The sequence below is a fragment of the Salvelinus alpinus genome, chromosome 22 (genome assembly GCF_045679555.1).
Source record: "Salvelinus alpinus chromosome 22, SLU_Salpinus.1, whole genome shotgun sequence".
Taxonomy (NCBI): Eukaryota; Metazoa; Chordata; class Actinopteri; order Salmoniformes; family Salmonidae; genus Salvelinus; species Salvelinus alpinus.
The window spans coordinates 3,199,207-3,224,810 of record NC_092107.1 but is presented as its reverse complement, the minus strand read 5'-3'; the positions used below and the strand labels follow the sequence as shown (position 1 = coordinate 3,224,810).

At 44.1% G+C, this 25,604-nt stretch overlaps 1 pseudogene; it reads left to right on the top strand.

Annotated features, from left to right (window-relative positions):
* The first annotated feature begins 1,107 nt into the window (after positions 1-1,107).
* On the top strand, positions 1,108-21,297 carry LOC139549838 (transcriptional adapter 2-alpha-like; annotated as a pseudogene).
* Positions 21,298-25,604: the final 4,307 nt, after the last annotated feature.

Below are 25,604 nucleotides of genomic sequence, written 5' to 3'. Positions count from 1 at the left end.
AAGATCACACAAATGCAATTTACTGAAGTAGCTATTGTCTGAATTGTTGATGAACACGTGTAAGTTCTCCTGATGAGAAATGTACTGAAGAACCCAATGTAAACCTGCTATAGAGAATCTTTTAAATGTTTTACAACAATTAGTCTGAAGTAAATGGAAAGAAAAGGGAAAAAACAGACTCAAAAGAACAGGTATTGAAAGACCTCTGTTCTGACGTTCTGGTGAGGCCTGATCACCCTCGCAAGAAAGATCAGGGACAATGCTTGAAATGTTTATTTAATATGTAAACACTGAGAATTTTGAAGAACTTTATAATTGATAAATTGTTCTAAGTGTGATTCAGACCCCGAGAAGGAGAGAGAGAGGGAGCACTGTCACTGAATGAGGGAAACCTGTCTCTAGTCTATCTGACTATTCCTTGAATTCCCTTAAGGGATAAAAGTATTTCCTTATGGAGTTATGAAGGGTTGTAATTCTAATTTTATTTGTTCTGATTCGTTTATATTTTTATTTAACCGGCACTGTTGGGTTACCTTGGACGCATGAATCACAGTGTGGATTGAAGCCTTCCCCACATTAAATAAGGAAGCAAAGACTGTGGCTTAATGCCTGCTACATGATATTGTTCCACGATTCGGGGTACCACAAAGTCTAGATAGCAATAAGGGGACACATTTCAACTCAAAGATAATAAAATAACTGTGTGACATGATGCAAGTCAAGAGAAAGTTGCAAGTACCGTTTCAACCGTAAAGTTCTGGACTTGTAGAACGCTACAATGGCATTCTGAAAAATAAACTAGCAAAAATATGTGCTCAACCAGGACTTACCTGGGTGGATACACTACCCATAGCCTTGTTTTCAATGCGTTCCACCCCAGTCAGGAAAACTGGACTTAGTCCACATGAGGTACTCATGGCCTGTTCCATGAGGACCCCAGCATCGCCACCAGCTGCAGTCCCAGATCTGCATCTGTTGGATGACACTATGATGATGTACAGTATAACTCTGACTAACTGTACTCAAGCTGTTCACTCACAGGTCTCTGCTGCCCAAACCTCCCCAGACGACTGTCCCCATCACGATCTCCAGCCCTGAGATTGGGTAATGGTGAGGAGGCACGGCAGAGATAAAGAACCTTCAAAACCCAGGTGGAAGGGACCACAACAGATCGCCCTTACAAGCCCAACGGTGGTAAAGTGCTTAGGGAAAGACACCTGGATCCACGCCTCCCACTGTAAGCAGGTAACAGAGCCAGAAGATGTTACTCCTGTTACTCCTACACCCCAGTAGGGGCACTCTGCTTACCCTGGGACCTCCTACAACCCAGTAGGGGCACTCTGCTTACCCTGGGACCTCCTACAACCCAGTAGGGGCACTCTGCTTACCCTGGGACCTCCTACAACCCAGTAGAGGCACTCTGCTTACCCTGGGACCTCCTACAACCCAGTAGAGGCACTCTGCTTACCCTGGGACCTCCTACTACCCAGTAGGGGCACTCTGCTTACCCTGGGACCTCCTACTACCCAGTAGGGGCACTCTGCTTACCCTGGGACCTCCTACTACCCAGTAGGGGCACTCTGCTTACCCTGGGACCTCCTACTACCCAGTAGGGGCACTCTGCTTACCCTGGGACCTCCTACTACCCAGTAGGGGCACTCTGCTTACCCTGGGACCTCCTACTACCCAGTAGGGGCACTCTGCTTACCCTGGGACCTCCTACTACCCAGTAGGGGCACTCTGCTTACCCTGGGACCTCCTACAACCCAGTAGGGGCACTCTGCTTACCCTGGGACCTCCTACAACCCAGTAGAGGCACTATGCTTACCCTGGGACCTCCTACAACCCAGTAGAGGCACTCTGCTTACCCCGGGACCTCCTACAACCCAGTAGAGGCACTCTGCTTACCCTGGGACCTCCTACTACACAGTAGGGGCACTCTGCTTACCCTGGGACCTCCTACAACCCAGTAGAGGCACTCTGCTTACCCTGGGACCTCCTACAACCCAGTAGAGGCACTCTGCTTACCCTGGGACCTCCTACAACCCAGTAGAGGCACTCTGCTTACCCGGGGACCTCCTACACCCCAGTAGAGGCACTCTGCTTACCCTGGGACCTGCAGCCATTGTGGCTGTGGGCATCCTCTGGGTGGGAGCAGACTTCGAGCAAGATGCGGGTGAACGTGCTAGTAACTTCTCCCAGACCTCTCTGCTCCAACGAGGCCGGCTTAAACAAGGGGAAACCCAGGATTAGATGACCCCGCTGACTTGAACCTGGACTCTGATGAACCCGCTGACCTGAAAAGAAGAAAAATTTACCTTATGGGGTTTTCCACGGGTCAAACACTTTCTTATAGTTTGCTAGTAAAGTCTCTGTACTATTGATTTTAATAATGCCACCTCTCTGCCTAAGCAACCCATCACCCTGGAAGTAGAAAGAATACTTAATGCTACTGCTTTTGAAGAATTAACTGCTGAACTTGTGGCAATACCTACCATGGTCTTACAAAATAGATTGTCTTCGGATATTCTCCTAGCAGCTGAGGGGTTTGTGCAGTGGTGGGTGAAGAATGTTGTACTTACATTCCAGACTTATCTATTGGTGTTGCTGAGTAAGTTGCCACTATCAGACAGGTGGTATATACTGTAAACAAGCAAGATAACGAGAGAGATCAGCATCTGTTTGCATGGGTGAAAAGTAGCCTGAGGAACATTAGAACTCTTGTGTTGAAATGTCTCCTAGCCCTGGTTGGAGTCCTTATGCTATCATTCTGCCTGTTCTCATTCATTACGACCTTGGTGAGGAGATTGTGTGAAACAGCAGTATATCTTCCCCACCAGATGGTCATGACCACAGAAGTAAACATGAATGAGCTGACGGATCTTACCACTGTTTCACTCTTTACCATTTAGAGTTTGAGATCTTACCTGTGAAATCAGAGATAGATCTCCCTCGCAGCTGCTTGATTAAAGATGTTTCTATTATACAATTAAACAGTCTCTACCTTCATTTTTGGATCGAGTTTTCCACAACAGTACTGAAGGTCGGGTTGATAACACTTCCCTGCAGATATTTTGCATCAGATTACCCCTCGAAATAGGGACAAAATCAGCAGACAACAGGTAAAGTAGGTTGAAATTATGTTTGTTCAACATTCTGACTTGTAATGGGACTGTTCGGGAATGCTGAGCCTAGATGATAGAGATGAGTGTGTAAGTATTTCACTCTCAGATTCTGCAAGAGCCTAGCTGTATCTATAGTGCCTTCAGAAAGTATTCACACCCTTCGACTTTTTCCATATTTTGTTGTGTTAGAGACAGAATTTAAAATTGATTAAATAAAGATTTGTTTTGTCACTGGAGTACACACAATATCACAATGTCAAAGTGGAATTGTTTTTATTTTTATTTTGACAAATTAATAAAAAATGTTAACTTGAGTCAATAAGTACTCAACCCCTTTGTCATTGCAAGCTTAAATAAGTTCAGGAGTAAAACTTAACAAGTCACATAATAAGATGCATGGGCTCACTCTGTGTGCAATAATAGAGTTTAAAAAAATAATGTTAATGGCTACCTCACCTCTGTACCCCACACACACAATTATCTGTAAGGTCCCTCAGTCAAGCAGTGAATTTCAAACACAGATTCAACCACAAAGACCAGGGAGGTTTTACAATGCCTCACAAAGAAGGGCACCTATTGGTAATTGGATAAAAATTTAAAAAGCAGACATTGAATATCCCTTTCAGCATGATGAAGTTCTATCACTTTGGAGTGTGTATCAATACACCCAATCACTAACTCAGTTGCTGGAGAGGAGGGAAACTGTTCAGGGTTTTTTCCATGAGGCTAATGGTGACTTTAAAACAGTTAGAGTTTAATGGCTGTGATAGGAGAAAACTGACATTTTAGTTACTCCACAATACTAACCTAAATGACAGAGTGAAAAGAAGGAAGCCTGTACAGTATAAAATATTCCAAAACATGTATCCTGTTTACAAGGCACTAAAGTAATACTGCAAAAAATGTGTTGTTCAGTAGTTTACTGCAATTAGGGGAGGGGTGGTAGGGTTAGAAGAAAAACATTTATATACATACAGTGGGGAGAACAAGTATTTGATACACTGCCGATTTTGCAGGTTTTCCTACTTACAAAGCATGTAGAGGTCTGTAATTTTTATCATATGTACACTTCAACTGTGAGAGACGGAATCTAAAACAAAAATCCAGAAAATCACATTGTATGATTTTTAAGTAATTAATTTGCATTTTATTGCATGACATAAGTATTTGATCACCTACCAACCAGTAAGAATTCCGGCTCTCACAGACCTGTTAGTTTTTCTTTAAGAAGCCCTCCTGTTCTCCACTCATTACCTGTATTAACTGCACCTGTTTGAACTCATTACCTGTATAAAAGACACCTGTCCACACACTCAATCAAACAGACTCCAACCTCTCCACAATGGCCAAGACCAGAAAGCTGTGTAAGGACATCAGGGATAAAATTGTAGACCTGCACAAGGCTGGGATGGGCTACAGGACAATAGGCAAGCAGCTTGGTGAGAAGGCAACAACTGTTGGCGCAATTATTAGAAAATGGAAGAAGTTCAAGATGACGGTCAATCACCCTCGGTCTGGGGCTCCATGCAAGATCTCACCTCGTGGGGCATCAATGATCATGAGGAAGGTGAGGGATCAGCCCAGAACTACACGGCAGGACCTGGTCAATGACCTGAAGAGAGCTGGGACCACAGTCTCAAAGAAAACCATTAGTAACACATTACGCCGTCATGGATTAAAATACTGCAGCGCACGCAAGGTCCCCCTGCTCAAGCCAGCGCATGTCCAGGCCCGTCTGAAGTTTGCCAATGACCATCTGGATGATCCAGAGGAGGAATGGGAGAAGGTCATGTGGTCTGATGAGACAAAAATATAACTTTTTGGTCTAAACTCCACTCGCTGTGTTTGGAGGAAGAAGAAGGATGAGTACAACCCCAAGAACCCATCCCAAACGTGAAGCATGGAGGTGGAAACATCATTCTTTGGGGCTGCTTTTCTGCAAAGGGGACAGGACGACTGCACCGTATTGAGGGGAGGATGGATGGGGCCATGTATCGCGAGATCTTGGCCAACAACCTCCTTCCCTCAGTAAGAGCATTGAAGATGGGTCGTGGCTGGGTCTTCCAGCATGACAACGACCCGAAACACACAGCCAGGGCAACTAAGGAGTGGCTCCGTAAGAAGCATCTCAAGGTCCTGGAGTGGTCTAGCCAGTCTCCAGACCTGAATCCAATAGAAAATCTTTGGAGGGAGCTGAAATTCCGTATTGCCCAGCGACAGCCCCGAAACCTGAAGGATCTGGAGAAGGTCTGTATGGAGGAGTGGGCCAAAATCCCTGCTGCAGTGTGTGCAAACCTGGTCAAGAACTACAGGAAACGTATGATCTCTGTAATTGCAAACAAAGGTTTCTGTACCAAATATTAAGTTCTGCTTTTCTGATGTATCAAATACTTATGTCATGCAATAAAATGCAAAGGAATTAGTTAAAAATCATACAATGTGATTTTCTGGATTTTTGTTTTAGATTCCGTCTCTCACAGTTGAAGTGTACCTATGATAAAAATTACAGACCTCTACATGCTTTGTAAGTAGGAAAACCTGCAAAATCGGCAGTGTATCAAATACTTGTTCTCCCCACTGTATATACAGTACCAGTCAAAAGTTTGACTATTTTCTACATTGTAGAATAATAGTGAAGACATCAAAACTATGAAATAACACATATGGAATAATTAAGTAACTAAAAAAGTGTTAAACAAATCAAAATATATTTTATATTCGAGATTCTTCAAAGTAGCCACCCTTTGCTTTGATGACAGCTTTGCACACTCTTGGCATTCTCTCAATGGGATGGTATTTTCATGTTCCACTCAAAATCATAAAAAACACCAAGATAGCATTGGTGGTCTAACTCTGGTTGCAGATAATCGGTGTTTTCCGATAGATTAGTTAACCTTCAAAATGCTTTACTTTTGAGCATGAACGGTGCAGTGTTTGCGCAAATGCATTGTCGAATTTGATCATCCTTGAGATGTTTCTTCAACTTGATTGGAGTCCACCTGTGGTAAATTGATTTGGAAAGGAACACACCTGTCTATATAAGGTCCCATCGTTGACAGTGCATGTCAGGTCAAAAACCAAGCTATGAGATCAAAGATTGCTGTGCAGCGACGCTCCACCTTAAAACCTGTTGAGGATAGAGGGCGCTATTTTCACTTTTCACTATTTTCACTTTGGGGCCTCTTCCTCTATTCTTGCTCGTACAATATGCATATTATTATTACTATTGGATAGAAAACACTCTCAAGTTTCTAAAACCGTTTGAATTATATCTGTGAGTAAAACAGAACTCATTTTGCAGCAAACTTCCTGTCAGAAAGTGAAAAATCTGAAATCGAGGCTCTGTTCCAGGGCCTCCCTATCAATTTGCTTGAAATTTATGACTATACATGCACTTCATACGCCTTCCACTAGATGTCAATAGGCAGTGAGAGGTGAAATGGGGAGTCTAGGTATATCTATGGTCAAAAGAGAGGTCTTGGAATGACATGAACCCAATTTCCTTTGTTCAGGAAGACGCGGGAAGGACATCAGCTTTGGCTTCTGAAAAGCTTTCCTTATAGACGGCTAATATCTCCGGCTTTGATTTTATTTGATAAATGTGATAATATCATCGTAAAGTGTGTTTTTTCAATATAGTTTTATCAGATTATTGACATTTTTTCGGGAGTTTTGGCGTGTTCCGTTCTCTGCGTTTGGTGACGATGGACAGCTTCGCGCCACTTGGCAAGTTTTGGTTGCTAAATCAACAGACGAAGAGGACATTCTAAATCCAAACAACGATTGTTCTGGACAAAGGACCCCTTGTACAAGATTCTGATGGAAGCTCACCAAAAGTAGGACCCATTTATGATGTTATTTCGTATTTCTGTCGAAAATGTTTACTATTAGTTTCCGCCCAGATTTTGGGCGCTCTCTCGCTATAACGTAAGCTGTATGTCGTACTAAAGTTATTTTTAGAATTCTAACACGGCGATTGCATTAAGAACTAGTGTATCTATCATTTCCTGTACAACATGTATTTTTTAGTAAAGTTTATGAATAGTTATTTGGTCAGAATAGGTTAGTGTCAGAAATATATCCGGAGATTCTGGAAAATAGTTGCTACGTTTTCACAATGTATAACCACGGATTTCAGCTCTAAATATGCACATTTTCGAACAAACCATATATGTATTGTGTAATATGATGTTATAGGACTGTCATCTGATGAAGTTTATGAAGGTTAGTGAAATAATTAATATCTTTTGCTGGTTTTGTCGCTATCGCTACTGTTGCCTTGAATCAATGCTGTTGTGTGGTTGGCTATTGTAGTAAGCTAATATAATGCTATATTGTGTTTTCGCTGTAAAACACTTAAAAAATCAGAAATATTGGCTGGATTCACAAGATGTTTGTCTTTCATTTGCTGTACACCATGTATTTTTCATAAATGTTTTATGATGAGTATTTAGGTATTTCACGTTGGTCTCTATAATTACTCTGGCTGCTTCGGTGCTATTTGTGATGGTAGCTGTGATGGTAGCTGCAATGTAAAACTATGATTTATACCTCAAATATGCAAATTTTTCGAACAAAACATAGATTTATTGTATAACATGTTATAAGACTGTCATCTGATGAAGTTGTTTCTTGGTTAGTTTGGTTGGTTCTTGGTTAGTTTGGTTGGTTTTGTGCAAGCTACCTGTGCTGTGAAAGAAATGTCTGTGCTTTTTTGTATTTGGTGGTGAGCTAACATAAATATACGTGGTGTTTTCGCTGTAAAACATTTAAAAAATCGGACATGTTGACTGGATTCACAAGATGTTTATCTTTCATTTGCTGTATTGGACTTGTTAATGTGTGAAAGTTAAATATTTCTAAAAAATATGTTTTGAATTTCGCTCTCTGCCTTTTCAGTGGAATGTGGGAGGAGTTCCGCTAGTGGAACCCCGGGGCTAGACAGGTTAAAACTTGAAAGAGCTTGAGAGTATCTGCAGAGAAGAATGGGAGAAACTCCCCAAATACAGGTGTGCTAAGCTTGTAGCGTCATACCCAATAACACTCGAGGCTGTAATCACTGCTAAAGGTGCTTCAACAAAGTACTAAGTAAAGGGTCTGAATACTTTTGTAAATGTGATATTTCAGTTTATTTTTAATACATTTGTTAAAAATTCTAAACCTGTTTTTGCTTTGTCAATATGGTGTATTGTGTGTAGATTGATGAAGGGGGGGGGAAACAATTTAATCAATTTTAGAATGATGCTGTAACGTAACAAAATGTGTAAAAAGTCAAGGGGTCTGAATACTTCCTGAATGCACCTTCTGTTAGCCAACGTTAACTAGTTAGCTACTGCTAAACCTGTGATGCTGGCTTTAAATCTGACCAATAATACAGATTTTAACAGAAGATTTCTAGTAGCTAACGTCTGCATATGGTTACCAGTAGAATTGGCCCGTTTTGGACATTACTCTGACTTATTTTCAGATGACCCTTCTGACAAGTCCCCATGTCGAGGTTGCTCATCTAACCTGGTGGAACCCTACATAAAATGTGCTGAGTGTGGACCCTCACCTTTCCTTCTATGTCTCCAGGTGAGGGGTGCACATTGCATCCTCTGGCATATGCATAAAACTGTTAATACATTTTGCCTAACTTGATAACTCTACTGACACTATACCCCCCCCCCCCCAAATATGTTTCAGTGTTTTACCAGAGGGTTTGAGTTCAAGAAACATGAGAGTGATCACAAGTATGAAATAATGGTAAGATATTGATGTTAATTGTGCTGTCCTCCATTCTGAGTAATGCATATTATTATAATATTGACTCTTAAGTTATCCATTATTTACCAAAATTATGTTTCTGGCTAAACAATAGTGACCATGCTCAATACCATGTCTCCCCCTCACACAGACGTCAGACTTCCCTGTGCTGGAACTTGGCTGGACAGCACAGGAGGAGATGGCCCTGCTGGAAGCAGTTATGGACTGTGGCTTTGGGAACTGGTTAGTATCCACACACACACAATCGCTCTCTCTCTCGTCATATATTACAAACTTGCAGATGAAGGGCCATTTGCATTCTGTGACTTCGTAGCAGCCCTCTCGTGTACTGTCTGCCAATATCAATATAAACATGTTCAAATTGATTACAAAAACATAACTATCACTTTCCTATTTGACTGCACAGGCAGGATGTGGCGTATCAGATGCGCACCAAAAGCAAGGATGAGTGTGAGGCCCACTACATGAAGAACTTCATCAACAACCCCTTGTTCTCCTCCACCCTGCTCAATCTCAGACAGATAGAGGAGACCCGTACTGCAGACACTACCATTCCCTTCAAACGTCAGTATACACACAACACACCCACTCCTCTGGATTTCTCCCTCCATAGTAATAAGGAGAGTTTTTGTCATACAAGTTATTATAGAATTCTGAAGCCATACAACAAATACAATTTAGGCTATGCTTCAAAAGAAATTGTAAACTGGGTGGTTCGAGCCCTGTATGCTGATTGGTTGACAGCCGTGGTATATCAGACCGTATGACAAAACATTTACATTTACTGCTGTAATTACGTTGATAACCAGTTTATAATAGCAATAAGGCACCACAGGGGTTTGTGATATATGGCCAATATACCACGGCTAAGGGCTGTGTCCAGGCACTCCACGTTGCGACGTGTATAAGAACAGCCCTTAGCTGTGGTATATTGGCCATATACCACACCTCCTCAGGCCTTACTGCTTAATTAGACTTGTGTATGATTTCCAGCTGATAAAGGCAGGGAGGAATACATGGCTTTTGTCATTTATTATCTGATATGCAACTACATCGTTCCTCATTTATGCTTGCTTTCTTACACAGCAGTAACATGTTTATCATGAGGGCCTTTTCAGAGCACTAGGTAAAAGTACCATGTTGGTTTTCCTCCCAGCCACTGACGACCCCCCCCAGGCCCACCTTTGACTCCCTGTTTTCTCGAGACATGGCTGGATACATGCCTGCCAGAGCAGACTTCATGGAGGTGAGGGGAACTAGGGTCTTAAAGCATCCATGCCTTTAGTTGTTCTAATCTCACAAGCCATAGTCAGACATTCACTTTTTCTCTTCTGCTAAAAACATTTCCCCATGTCATAATGAGCATGTCCTCATACTCCTGGCACATTATAATTAGAATCATAGTAACTACTTAAAGATAACCAACACATAACCCTTGCCACCCTGCTTAAATGAAGATATTAGTTCTCCAGAGGGCCATCTCTCTGCAATCCTATCGAACTCTTACTCATCTCCTTGTCCTTCTGTGGTCCCATCCTGTTATTTGTTATCCTGTCTAGGAATTTGACAACTACGGTGAGTGGGATCTGAAAGACATTGATTTTGTGGATGATGACTCAGACATACTACATGGTGAGTTGAAAGTGCTATCATTGTATTGTATTTGAATTGAAAGTAAAGTCCAACACTGCTTTCAATAGAGATTGGATGTGTATGTTCATTGTACAAAATATCCTCATTGCTTTGTCTGACATATGTTTCTGGTTCAATCTAGCGTTGAAGATGGCTGTTGTTGACATATACCATTCAAGGTTAAAGGAGAGAGGTAGAAGAAAGAAGTAGGTTGAAATGTTTTGTTTAACTCTGATGTAAGGGGCTTATTCAGCCACTAGATGGCCTCAAATATCTTAGAATCTTTGCCCTTCATCATATGCCTATAACACTGCAAATGTTGCCACAAGAACATTTAATTGCTTTCCAAAATTGGAAATGTGATACCTACACAAGTAACACAACACTCTACTGACACTAGCCTATTACCATAATCACTGAAGCACTGGTTCAGAATCATCGGTTGCTATGAATTCTGAAAGGCTTAAACATTACACAACTGTCAAATTTGAGTATTCTTTGACCTGGTCACTTTTTTTTATTTTATTTTTTAGATTTGAGACGTTCATGAATTGTCACACTCCGTCCTCAGCCCCCTTCAGTGTGTGTCAGTACTGGTCTTATCCACGGTGGTCAGTCCATTCATGTGGTAATACATCCATCACTAAATCAAACATAATGAGTTGCTACTCCCCTAACTCTGTGGAATGGCATGTGGGGCGTGTATTGTATGTTAGCTGGCCAGAGCTCCCAGGACCGTGCATGTTTGCCCAATGACCCTCACCCCGAGCTGGTGACATGGCAGAGGCCCAAAGCAGTGACTCTTGACTTGCAGGCCACAGAGTTCAGACTCAGTAAGCCCCACTGTCAGATCCTGTTTCACAGCATAGGAAGCCTACTTGTTGCAAAGCTGTTCTCACAACCATACCTTCAAGCTATACTATATATACAAAAGTATGTGGACACCCCTTTTAAATTAGTGGTTTCGGCTATTTCAGCCACACCTGTTGCTGACGGGTGTATAAAATTGAGCACACAGCCATGCAATAGACAAACATTGGCAGTAGAATGGCCTTACTGAAGAGCTCAGTGACTTTCAACGTGTCACTGTCATAGGATGCCACCTTTCAACAAGTCAGTTCGTCAAATTTCTGCCCTGCTAGAGCTGCCTCGGTCAACTGTGTTATTGTGAAGTGGAAACGTCTAGGAGCAACCAAGGCTCAGCTGCGAAGTGGTAGGCCACACAAGCTCACAGAACGCGACTGGTGAGTGCTGAATCGCGTAGTGCGTAAAAATCGTCTGTTCTTGGTTACCACACTCACTAACAAGTTCCAAACTGCCTCTGGAAGCAACCTCCGCACAAGAACTGTCTGTCGGGACTCAGGAGCTTCATGAAATGGGTTTCCAGCTGCACACAAGCCTAAGATCCCATGCGCAATGCCAAGCATCTGCTGAGTGGTGTAAAGCTCACCACCATTGGACTCTGGAGCAGTGGTAACAAGTTCTCTGGAGTGATGAATCCCGCTTCACCACCTGGCAGCCCGACAGACGAATCTGTGTTTGGCGGATGCCAGGAGAACGCTACCTGTCCAAATGCATAAAGCCAACTAAAGTTTTTGGTGGAGGAGGAATAATGGTTTGGGGCTGTTTTCATGGTTCGGCTGGGCCCCTTAGTTCCAGTGAAGGGAAATCTTAACACTACAGCATACAATGACATTCTAGACTATTCTGTGCTTCCAACTTTGTAGCAACAGTTTGGGGAAGGCCCTTTCCTGTGTCAGCATGACAATGCCCTCGTGCACAAATGCTCTTGTGCTGCGGGGATTTGCTTCCTTTCGGCCAATGTTTCAACATCTAGTGGAAAGCCTTCCCAGAAGAGTGGAGGCTGTTATAGCCTTTACAATTGGCTCATTCATCCCCCTCCTCTCCCCTGTAACTATTCCCCAGGTCGTTGCTGCAAATGAGAACGTGTTCTCAGTCAACTTACCTGGTAAAATAACGGTAAAATAAATAAATAAATAAATAAATAAAATAAATAAATAGCAGCAAAGGGGGGACCAAATCCATATTAATGCCCATGATTTTGGAATGAGATGGTTATCGAGCAGGTGTCAACATACGTTTGGTCATGTAGTGTATGTGGTTCAGGTTTAGCAGCTATATGGTACCATCACTCATTCGATAAATGTCAGTCTAAACCCTCTGCTGTTTTCACTCTCTCTACCGGCCTGAGAGTTGGCTGGTATTCACCAATGGACGTGTCCATATTTTTGGCTTTGGTGTCTTAATGTTGTGTCTTACAGGATCATCAGGGACCATGGACTGATCAACCTGCGGAAGTTCCAGAGTAAGTGCTCTCCTAACAGATTAGAACTGGGCTGCAGAACAACCAGGAGACCAGGCGTTACTATAACACCCAGACTGAATATGCATTATGTATCCATGGTTGCATGTAAACAACTGTTGCAGTAATGATCAACAGTAACCCGAGGGACCCTGAAGGCACTGCCTGTGCTTTTATTTACGCTGGAAGCTGAGAATAGCCCAGTGCAACGTGTGCCAGAGAGCATGCCGCAGCATAATTATTGCTCCACTATGAATAGATGCCTATGAAATGAACACTGCAGGTCTAATGACCAACTGTATTGGAGATTTGTGAGCTCTTATTGATCCCCTCTCCATGGGCAGTTTTTCATCTAGCTTGGTAATATAATCAATTTTTGTGTCCCGCTTTTTATTCATGGGAGATGGGACTGCAAGAGACTCCCTGAATAGATTTATACAATCAGTTCCTCTTTTTCCATTACTGCCCAGTGCAGTGTTATCTCCAGGTGATGCCCTGGGAAATTGGCTGTAGTTTTAGGGGTGGAAAAGGACACCCTTATGTTTTATTTACCAGTCTCCAGTCACTACGGCCCTCCTCCCCATCTCTCCTCCTATCTCGTTAGTCTTTCAAGACAAAAGAGAACCCAGAGTTGCAGTGGAGCTGCAGCGTGGTTGTCATGGAGACTGTCAAAGTGTGTGTGTGAGTCACACGGTAATAGAAGCCGTGTCCAAGCCTGGGAGGCTCACAGAGTCGTGCCTGGGCTGATCATGCTGTTGCTCCAGGCAGTTTGAACAAACCGTCTCACTCTTCTTATAGGCATCAGTACCTCAGGACCACCAATCCAGCCCATTCCTGTTATGGAGTGTTTCAAATCTTTGACTCAGCAGGACATTGACTCTACCTGTGTGTGCATGTCAGACACATTCCCATCACTATACAGCCACTAAATCAATGAGGAACTCTGCTTCCAGCTTGCAGATAGACAAAGCTGTGCCAGCCTTGAGCTGCTGTCATACTACCCCACATTCACTGTACAGAATATATAATATAGAAATCACCATGTCTGCAAAGCCACGAGAATCCACTCAATAAATAAATGTATATATCTCTCAGCAAAAAAAGAAACGTCCCTTTTTCAGGACCCTGTCTTTCAAAGATAATTTGTAAAAATCAAAAAAACTTCACAGCTCTTAATTGTAAAGGGTTTAAACACTGTTTCCCATGCTTGTGAAACGGTCGTTAAGACACTAACAGCTTACAGATGGTAGGCAATTAAGGTCACAGTTATGAAAACTTAGGACACTAAAGAGGCCTTTCTACTGACTCTGAAAAACACCAAAAGAAAGATGCCCAGGGTCCCTGCTCATCTGCGTGAACGTGCCGTAGGCATGCTTTAAGGAGGCATGAGGACTGCAGATGTGGTAAGGGCAATAAATTGCAATGTCTGTACTGTGAGATGCCTAAGACAGTGCTACAGGGAGACAGGATGGACAGCTGATCGTCCTCGCAGTGGCAGACCACGTGTAACACCTGCACAGGATCGATACATCCGAACATTACACTTGCGGGACAGGTACGGGATGGCAACAACAACTGCCCGAGTTACACCAGGAACGCACAATCCCTCCATCAGTGCTCAGACTGTTCGCAATAGGCTGAGAGGCTGGACAGAGGGCTTGTAGGACTGTTGTAAGGCAGGTCCTCACCAGACATCACCGGCAACAACGTCGCTGGACCAGACAGGACTGGCAAAAAGTGCTCTTCACTGACGAGTCGTGGTTTTGTCTCACCCGGGGTGATGGTCGGATTCGCGTTTATCGTCGAAGGAATGAGCGTTACACCGAGGCCTGTACTCTGGAGTGGGATCGATTTGGAGGTGGAAGGTCCGTCATGGTCTGGGGCGGTGTATCATAGCATCATCGGACTGAGCTTGTTGTCATTGCAGGCAATCTCAACGCTGTGCGTTACAGGGAAGACATCCTCCTCCCTCATGCGGTACCCTTCCTGCAGGCTCATCCTGACATGACCCTCCAGCATGACAGTGACACTGCTCGTTCTGTGCGTGATTTCCTGCAAGACAGGAATGTCAGTGTTCTGCCATGGCCAGCGAAGAGCCCGGAACTCAATCTCATTGAGCACGTCTGGGACCTGTTGGATCGGAGAGTGAGTGCTAGGGCCATTCCCCCCAGAAATGTCCGGGAACTTGCAGGTGCCTTTGTGGAAGAGTGGGGTAACGTCTCACAGCAAGAACTGGCAAATCTGGTGCAGTCCATTAGGAGGAGATTCACTGCAGTACTTAATGCAGCTGGTGGCCACACCAGATACTGACTGTTACTTTTGATTTTGACCCCCCCCCCCCTTGTTCAGGGACACATTCCATTTCTGTTAGTCACATGTCTGTGGAACTTGTTGAGTTTATGTCTCCAGTTGTTGAATCTTGTTATGTTCAAATGCCCATCGGGGGAGCTTTTAAACCGTTCATGGCCACAGCAGGTTATCTCAGTGATGCAAGGGGGTCACTCAATGTGCAATGTCTGGACATTTTCTCCTCTGGTGTTCCTCAAAAGCCTCTAATCTACCAAGATTTAATGTGATACAGATCACTGCTGTCATATCCTCTACAACAGGGCTGCCAGACCCTCTTCCTGGAGATCTACCGGGTTTACAGTCCAACTCTAATTTACCACCTCATTCTACTTATTAGCTGCTCACCAAGACCTTAACTGGCTGAGTCGGGTATGTAGTGTTAGACTGAACCTACAGGACAGTAGATCTCCAGGAAGAGGGTTGGTCAGTCCTGCTCTACAATTACAGCTACGTCTCGCGACCATTGTGTTTTTGTCTTCCAGTCCTGGAGCGTCGCTACCCTAAGGAGGTACAGGATTTGTATGATGCTATGAGACGTTTCGCCAGGGTGGTGGGCCCCATCGAACACGACAAGTTCATAGAGAGTCATGCATGTGAGTATGACATTATAATGCACACACAGTAGTCCATTTTGATGTTAACACCTATAGAATTCAGTTTCTTCCAACCCTTCTCCCTCCACAGTCACACATCCTATAATTCCTTGTCTTTAATATTGTGGGTAACACTAAGTTCATCGCTGTAGTAATGAGCCTATCAGATTATCTCCTGTCCTTACGCAGCAGCAGACCCCAACGGCTGGCCTGCTGGAGGTCACATGACTGTGTCTGGGGCTGAGACATCTCGTTCTGATTAAAGGGCTTGGGCTTCAGGATAGCATGGCACTACTCCTTTATTGTGTCAGAGAGAGCAGCAGTAGAGGTAGAGCCTGCCTGGGTTACAACTCTAATCTGATGTTCAGCTCTGATGTTGGTAGGCACAGGTGAGGGGTAAAGAGTTTCTCTCTCCGCCTGTCTGTCTGTCCCTGTCTGCAGTATAGACCAGTGAGGTGAGTGGACAGGCCTTTCTGACCTCATGTCATCTTTGTCTTTCAGTGGAGTTTGCAGGAGTACAGAAGAGCAGGCATCCAGTCTTTCTGCAGTAAGTCCAGTCTACCCATCTAACCCTGTCCCCCCTACTGCCAGACAGTCCCCCTCAGAAGCTGTGTCCCAAATGGAACCCTATTCCCTATTTAGTGCATTACTTTTGACCAGAGCCCATACAGCGCTGGTCAAAAGTAGTGCACTTTGTAGGAAAAGGGTTCAATTTGGGACAGAGGCAGAGCCTCATTAGTGACTTCCTTGTGTCAGCCAGGACCCAGGGCTGACTGACTGCACCAGTAACCCCCTCCCTCCTCTGTGTCCCCCTGCAGGTGCCAAGGTGTATGAGTGTGTGAAGCACGTGCGGGAGGATGAGCGGAGGAAGAGGACCTTGCTAGTTGATGTGCTGCAGTACATTCAGGACGGACGGGCCTGCCAGCAGTGGCTCAGCAAACAGGCTGCCATGTGAGCCCCGTCCTCTTACCCTTTTGTCCAGTGTTTCACAATCCATTCCTCTGGACCATGTGGTTGTACGTTCATGTTTAAGTCCAACACTAGCCCACCTGATTCCACTAATCAGTGGCTTGATGATTAGTTGACTATTTGAATCAGGGGTACTAGTGCTGGGCTGTAACTGAGATACCACCCACCTCTGCAGTGTATTACTGTGTGCTTGGTTCTAACTGCTACAAGCAGTGCTTGATTGTTGATTTTGTATTTTTTTATGTAGAGCTGTTCTTGTCATTTTGTTGTTGTTTATCCTAAGCACAGCTCTTGGGTGTTCTCCAAGTTCTAATAATTATTCTTCATGAGAAAAAAAAACAGAACTGCTAGTGATGAATTCTCTCTGTGGACAAGGATCCCGGAAAGTGAGAAGTGTGTTTGTGTGTGCACTGCCTGTAGTGACACTTCTCTCTCCACAGTGATGCTGGTATCACTCCTGTTGTCACCACCATCACCACATCAGGTAAGGACTCTCTTCCTTTCCCACTCCCACCCTTCCTCTCCTCCCCCCGCTCCCTCTCTTCTTGTCATGGTCCCAGGTGCAGTCACATTAATGTATTCTCAGAGATGCTCATCCAGAAATCCAGTCAACGTACAGGACCGTTATGCTTATTTGTCTGCTAGCTTTATCTTCCCTGTTTCCGTTGTCATTCGGTGACCTCCAGTGCACAAGTAGGACACATCTATGTACTCAGTCATTTCCACACAGCTATATTTACACTAATCTGCCTGTCATAAATATTTTGTTAACCTGTCAGTTTGTCATTAGATCTGTTTAACAGTGTTATTGTTCCACAGCAACAGGCAGGAGAAGCACCCCTCTCAACCTGACCGGCCTGCCAGGGACAGAGAAGCTCAACGACAGAGAGAAAGAGGTAGAATCCATTCTATTACATATGAATTCTAGGATCTCTATGGATGTAAGGCTCTCAGCCCCACCAGGGCAGGAAATGAAGGGCTAAACAGAGAGTGCATCCTAAATGGTACCCTATTCCTCGTAGGCCCTGGTAAAAAGTAGTATACTCTATAGCAGGGCTCCAACTGTGTTCCTGGAGAGCTGTCCTCCTGCAGGTTTTTGCTCCAACCCCAGTTGTAACTAACCTGATTCAGCTTATCAACCAGCTAATTATCAGAATCCGGTGCCCTAGATTAGGGTTGTAGCAAAAACCTACAGGACAGCACCTCTCCAGAAAATGGCTTGGAGAGCGCTGCTCTATGGGGAATACAGTGGCATTTGGGATGCAGTCACGACTGGCATTTTGTTGATGTAACATGGCGTGTCTCTCTCGCTCTCTCTCCTGTGGCTGGCTGCAGCTGTGCCAGGGGGTGCGTCTGGTGCCAGGTGCGTACCTGGAGTACAAGCAGGCCCTGCTGAACGAGTGCAGGCGGCAGGGTGGTCTACGGCTGGCACAGGCCCGGGCACTCATCAAGATCGACGTCAACAAGACACGCAAGATCTACGACTTCCTGATCAAGGAGGGCTACATCAACAAGGCCTAGGCCAGCCTGAGAACAATGTTGTGTCACAAATGGAACCCGATTCCCTAAATAGTGCACTACTTTTGACCAGAGCCGGGTGCCATTTGGGACGCATCCAGAGTCAGAACTGTTCCAGCCGAGGTCATGGCTGGACTGGACACTAACTTATACGTTTTATACTCATGTTGTCTTGGTGAAATGATGCTGTCATGGTGCTGTGAGAACTACGTTTCAATGCCCTTCCTTTGAAAGAAAAACAAAGAATTGTACACTATATTTACAAAAGTATGTGGACACACCTTCAAATTAGTTGATTCTGCTATTTCAGCCACACCCGTTGCTGACAGGTGTTTAAAATCGAGCACACAGCCATGCAGTCTCCATAGACAAACATTGGCAGTAGAATGGCCTTACTGAAGAGCTTTAGTGACTTAAGTCAGTTCGTCAAATGTCTGTCCTACTAGAGCTGCCCCAGTTAACTGTAAGTGCTGTTATTGTGAAGTGGAAACGTCTAGGAGCAACAACAGCTCAGCCGCGAAGTGGTAGGCCACACAAGCTCACAAAACAGGACCGGCGAGTGCTGAAGCGAATAGTGCTTAAAAATTGTCTGTCCTCGGTTGCAACACTCACTACCAAGTTCCAAACTGCCTCTGGAAGCAACGTCAGCACAATAATTGTTTGTCGGGAGCTTAATGAAATGGGTTTCCATGGCTGAGCAGCAGCACTCAAGCCTAAGATCACCATGCGCAATGCCAAGCGTCGGCTAGAGTGGTGTAAAGCTCAACGCCATTGGACTCTGGAGTGATGAATCACACTTTACCATCTGGCAGACCGACGGACGAATCTGGGTTTGGCAGATGCCAGGAGAACGCTACCTGCCCGAATGCATAGTGCTAACTGTAAAGTTTGGTGGAGGAGGAATAATGGTCTGGGGCTGTTTTTCATGGTTCAGTCTAGACCCATTAGTTCCAGTGAAGGGAAATCTTAATGCTACAGCATACAATAACATTCTATATGATTCTGTACTTCCAACTTGGTGGCAACAGTTTGGGGAAGGCCCTTTCCTGTTTCAGCATGGCAATGCCCCCGTGCACAAAAAGAGGTCCATACAGAAATGGTTTGTCAAGATCGGTGTGGAAGAACTTGGCTGGCCTGCATAGAGCCCTGACATAAACCCCATCGAAAACCTTTGGGATAAAATGAAATGCTGACTGTGAGCCAGGCCTAATCGCCCAACATCAGTGCCCGACCTCACTAATGCTCTTGTGGCTGAATGGAAGCAAGTCCCCGCAGCAATGTTCCAACCACTAGTGGAAAGCCTTCCCAGAAGAGTGGAGGCTGTTATAGCAGCGAAGGGAGGACCAACTCCATATTAATGTCCATGATTTTGGAATGAGATGTTTGACGAGCACATACTTTTGGTCATGTAGTGTATCTCTGAATTGATCAACTTCAGGTCCTACATTTTGCGTCAGTCTTGCCTTGTATATGTTCTAACCAAACTGACACAGTACCAGCCAAAAGTTTGGACACACCTACTCATTCAAGGGTTTTTCTTCATTTTAGTATTTTCTACATAGTAGAATAATAGAGAAGACATCAAAACAATGAAATAACACATATGGAATCATGTAGGATTGAAAAAGTGTTAAAAAAATCTAAAATATATTTTTGATTCTTCAAAGTAGCCACCCTTTGCCTTGATGACAGCTTTCCACACTTTTGGCATTCTCTTAACCAGCTTCACCTAGAATGCTTTTCCAACAGTCTTGAAGGAGTTCCCACATATGCTGAGCACTTGTTGGCTACTTTTCCTTCACTCTGTGATCCAACTCATCCCAAACCATCTCAATTGGGTTGAGGTTGGGTGATTGTGGAGGCCAGGTCATCTGATGCAGCACTCCATCACTCTCCTTCTTGGTCAAATAGCCCTTACACAGCCTGAAGGTGTGTTTTGGGTCATTGTCCTGTTGTAAAACAAATGATAGTCGCAAAACAGATGGGATGGAGTATCGCTGCAGAATGCTGTGGTAGCCATGTTGGTTAAGTGTGCCTTGAATTCTAAATAAATCACTGACAGTGTCACCTGCATGTACCATCACACCTCCTCCATGCTTCACGGTGGGAACTACACATGCGGAGATCAACCGTTCACCTACTCTGCGTCTCACAAAGACACGGTGGTTGGAACCAATAATCTCAAATTTGGACTCATCAGACCAAAGGACAGATTTCCACCGATCTAATGTCCATTGCTCATGTTTCTTTGCCCAAACAAGTCTCTTATTATTGGTGTCCTTTAGTAGTGGTTTCATTGCAGCAATTCAACCATGAAGGCCTGATTTCATGCAGTCTCTGAACAGTTGATGTGTCTGTTACTTGAACTCTGTGAAGCATTTATTTGGGCTGTAATTTATGAGGCTGGTAACTCTAATGAACTTATTCTCTGCAGCAGAGGTAACTCTGGGTCTTTCTTTCATGTGGCGGTTCTCCTGAGAGACAATTTCATCATAGCGCTTGTTGGTTTTTGCGACTGCACTTGAATACATTTTCAACGTTCTTGAAATGTTCCAGATTGACTGACCTTCATGTCTTAAAGTAATAATGGACTGTTGTTTCTCTTTGCTTATTTAAGCTGTTCTTGCCATAATATGGACTTGGTCTTTTACCAAATAATCTATCTTCTGTGTACCAAACGGATTAGGAAATTAAGAAATTCCATAAATTAACTTTTAACAAGGCACACCTGTTAATTGAAATGTATTCCAGGTGACTACCTGATTAATCTGGTTGAGAGAATGCCAAGAGTGCAAAGCTGTCATCAAAGCAAAGGGTGGCTACTTTGAAGAATCTCAAATATAAAATATATTTTGATTTAACACTTATTTATTGTTATTTCATAGTTTTGATGTCTTCACTATTATTCTACAATGTAGAAAATAGTACAAATAAAGAAAAACCTTGGAATGAGTAAGTGTGTCAACTTTTGACTGGTACTGTACCTTCCTATTTGTACAGTACTTTAATTGTCAGTGACACAGGAGCAGATAAGAAAATTACAGTGTATTTATTTCTCCTGTAATTAAATGTTTTTAATGTAAAATGTATAACAGTACATGGTGTATTTTACTCATCATTAATGTGTAATAGCAGTTACCTGTTGTTACATGATAACCAACTTTCCATCGTAGCATCGGTGTTGAGTTGCTTTATCTAAGCAGGTTCTGTTAGCAACACCTCTCCCAGTTTGATAATGGGCTCCATCTCTGATTCGATTCCCTCTCTGCCAGTGGAGTGGGTCTGGGGCCGTATTTATACAACTTTTCAGAGTAGGAGTAGGAGAGTAGGAGAGTAGGAGTCCTGAAATGGAGGCCTTGGGCCTGGAAATGTGCTCTGTCTACAGGGATGAAGAACCCAGAAAGTCTGTTTTGCAGCCTATTGTTATTTCTCTATTTTGCTATGATACTAGAATATTGTTTATGATTCTGAGGTTCAGCAAGATCAGTGTCTGTTACTGTGGTCCATAACTAGTATCCTTTGCCCCAACCGCATAGTTTCCTATAATACCTGTCTGCTGCAGACTATGCAGGACCTTGTTAAGACCAATGCAGTTCAAGACGGCTTGTGAGGTTGTATGTGAGGTTGTAGGTGTATGGGAGAGTTTGAAAAAGTTGTCAGCATTGTTGGTATAAGCGCTGCCTCCCAGGTACAATGACTGGACTCTCAATCAATGTGGCTCAGTGGGGCCACGTGAACCCCTTATCTACGTTCCAAATGGGCCCTGGTCAAAAGTAGTGCACTATATAGGGAACAGGGTGCCATTTGGGATACACACCCTCTGCCACCTGCCTACCTCCTGGTGAGAAGATGGAGGAGTGTGAAATAGGAAAGAGAGACTGCCCCAAAAGGTACATTATTCCCTATAAAGTGCACTACTTTTGACCAGAGCCCATAGACCCTGCTCAAAAGTAGTGCACTACAAAGGTACTAGGGTGTTGTTTGGGACACAAACAGAGCGCAGCTGTCAGCAGGTGTCATGGGAGGAAATCAGGATGAGGTTCATTGGGTGAGAGAAAACATTTATCAGGCAGTAAGAAGCTCTGGGACATTCATTTTGACACCAGTGTCTCATGGCCAGGTAAACAAGTTAATTTGCTGGGTTGTCTTGGAATAAGCGTAGAATGGCAATGATTAATAAAATAAATCAGTAAGGTTAGTGGTTCAAATTACAAGAGCTGTTGATAACAAGAGCTGTTGCTAGTCATGGGGGGAGTGTAAAATTAAGCAGGCTTGGCTCAGCTACAGTGTAAAACCAAGCAGGCTTGGCTCAGCTACAGTGTAAAACCAAGAAGGCTTGGCTCAGCTACAGTGTAAAACCAAGCAGGCTGGGCTCAGCTACAGTGTAAAACCAAGCAGGCTTGGCTCAGCTACAGTGTAAAACCAAGCAGGCTTGGCTCAGCTACAGTGTAAAACCAAGCAGGCTTGGCTCAGCTACAGTGTAAAACCAAGCAGGCTTGGCTCAGCTACAGTGTAAAACCAAGCAGGCTTGGCTCAGCTACAGTGTAAAACCAAGCAGGCTTGGCTCAGCTACAGTGTAAAACCAAGCAGGCTTGGCTCAGCTACAGTGTAAAACCAAGCAGGCTTGGCTCAGCTACAGTGTAAAACCAAGCAGGCTTGGCTCAGCTGCAGTGTAAAACCAAGCAGGCTTGGCTCAGCTACAGTGTAAAACCAAGCAGGCTTGGCTCAGCTACAGTGTAAAACCAAGCAGGCTTGGCTCAGCTACAGTGTAAAACCAAGCAGGCTTGGCTCAGCTACAGTGTAAAACCAAGCAGGCTTGGCTCAGCTACAGTGTAAAACCAAGCAGGCTTGGCTCAGCTACAGTGTAAAACCAAGCAGGCTTGGCTCAGCCGCAGTGTAAAACCAAGCAGGCTTGGCTCAGCTACAGTGTAAAACCAAGCAGGCTTGGCTCAGCTGCAGTGTAAAACCAAGCAGGCTTGGCTCAGCTACAGTGTAAAACCAAGCAGGCTTGGCTCAGCTACAGTGTAAAACCAAGCAGGCTTGGCTCAGCTACAGTGTAAATCCAAGCAGGCTTGGCTCAGCTACAGTGTAAAACCAAGCATGCTGGGCTCAGCTACACTGTAAAACCAAGCATGCTGGGCTCAGCTACAGTGTAAAACCAAGCATGCTGGGCTCAGCTACAGTGTAAAACCAAGCATGCTGGGCTCAGCTACACTGTAAAACCAAGCATGCTGGGCTCAGCTACAGTGTAAAACCAAGCATGCTGGGCTCAGCTACACTGTAAAACCAAGCATGCTGGGCTCAGCTACACTGTAAAACCAAGCAGGCTGGGTTTAGCTACACTGTAAAACCAAGCATGCTGGGCTCAGCTACACTGTAAAACCAAGCAGGCTGGGTTTAGCTACAGTGTACCATTTCTCTCCTCACCCACACACTGTCTGTTCAGATGCACTCACCATCACTCCCTTCCCTCACCCATCCCTCCCTACAAAGGTGAAGTGATACTGACTTCCTTTAGGGGAAACTCTGCCTCTGTTCATCCATTGAAGTTGAAGTGCATGTGATGGAATAGCGCCACTCTACATTACGCATAAAGCACAGAATGCAAGTGGAACATGTGTTAAGATTTTAAGAGCTCTCTTGTCACACACTCCTGTTGTTTTTCATTTTTGCTGACAACAGCTGTTAATTTTTTTATTAACTTTTATTTAACCTTTATTTAACCATTTAGGCTAGTTGAGAACAAGTTCTCATTTACAACTGCGACCTGGCCAAGATAAAACAAAGCAGTGTGACACAAACAACAACACAGAGTTACACATGGAATAAACAAACATACAGTCAATAATACAATATAAAAGTCTATATACAGTGTGTGCAAATGAGGTAGGATAAGGGAGGTAAGGCAATGAATAGGCCATAGTGGCTAAATAATTACAATATAGCAATTAAACACTGGACTGATAAATGTGCAGAAGATGAGTGTGCAAGTAGAGATACTGGGGTACGAAGGAGCAAAAACAAGGAGCAGTGATCTGTGAGCTGCTCTGACAGCTGGTGCTTAAAGCTAGTGAGGAAGATATGAGTCTCCAGCTTCAGTGATTTTGCAGTTCGTTCCTGTCATTGGCAGCAGAGAACTGGAAGGAAAGGCGGCCGAAGGAGGAATTGGCTTTGGGGGTGACCAGTGAAATATACCTGCTGGAGCGCGTGCTACGGGTGGGTGCTGCTATGGTGACCAGTGAACTGAGATAAGGCGGGGCTTTACCTAGCAAAGACTTATAGATGACCTGTAGCCAGTGGGTTTGGCGACGAATATGTAGTGAGGGCCAGCCAACGAGAGCATACAGGTCGCAGTGGTGGGTAGTATATGGGGCTTTGGAGACAAAACGGATGGCAATGTGATAGACTGCATCCAATTTGCTGAGTAGAGTGTTGGAGGCTATTTTGTAAATGACATCGCCGAAGTCAAGGATCGGTAGGATGGTCAGTTAATATATGAGATGCATTGGATGGCATCAGTACCCTTGTTCTAGTACTCTCTACTCTATGCCAAATCTGAAGCATTTCTAATGCACAACTACCAGATCATTCAGTTCAATTCTGTAGGCCTATGTTCAGTCATCGAGGAGATATGATCAATCGATAACCTACAATACATCTGACAAACATGTATTTGGATGAATAGTACTCACAGCTCTGTTGTGTACGCATACACAGTAGGGACAAGACACTGTATGATAAGGTAAATTGACCCTTCAGGGATCATGAACAGGAAATGTTAATTTGCTGCTTATTTGCAAAGGCATTGTTAAGTGCCTGCCAAGTCTCCCCTCGCATGATCTCGTTCTGTGCAGTTCTCAGTGTTGAAGTGAGGATACATTTTACAGAGCCCCAAGTACAGTATTGTGTAAACTCTGAAGAGACCTTGGTTAGAAACACAGCTCTTCTAAAGAAATGGACATCTTGATTTTAAAGCATCCCTCGTCTTCCTCAGTATCGATTTTGAACTGCAGTGTTATTTGGTGAAAATGGAAGAGAGATGTTTCCTTCCAGTTGGTTGAATAAACAAGCAGTCTTGGCTTTTTTTTCTGGTCAGTGGAGTCCTGGGCTGTGTGCTAAATGACACACTATTCCCTATATAGTGCACTACTTTTTGCCAGGACCAATAGGGTCCTAAACCCTGTATAGTATCCCACTATTTAGGGAATAGGGTGCCATTTGGGACATAACCCTGCCCCTGCTGAAAGGACAAGCTCTAGCCGTTGCCCCCCCCCCCTTCTGCCTGGCCCCTTTCAGCCCTTATTGCTAGGCAGTGATTAACACAGAGTG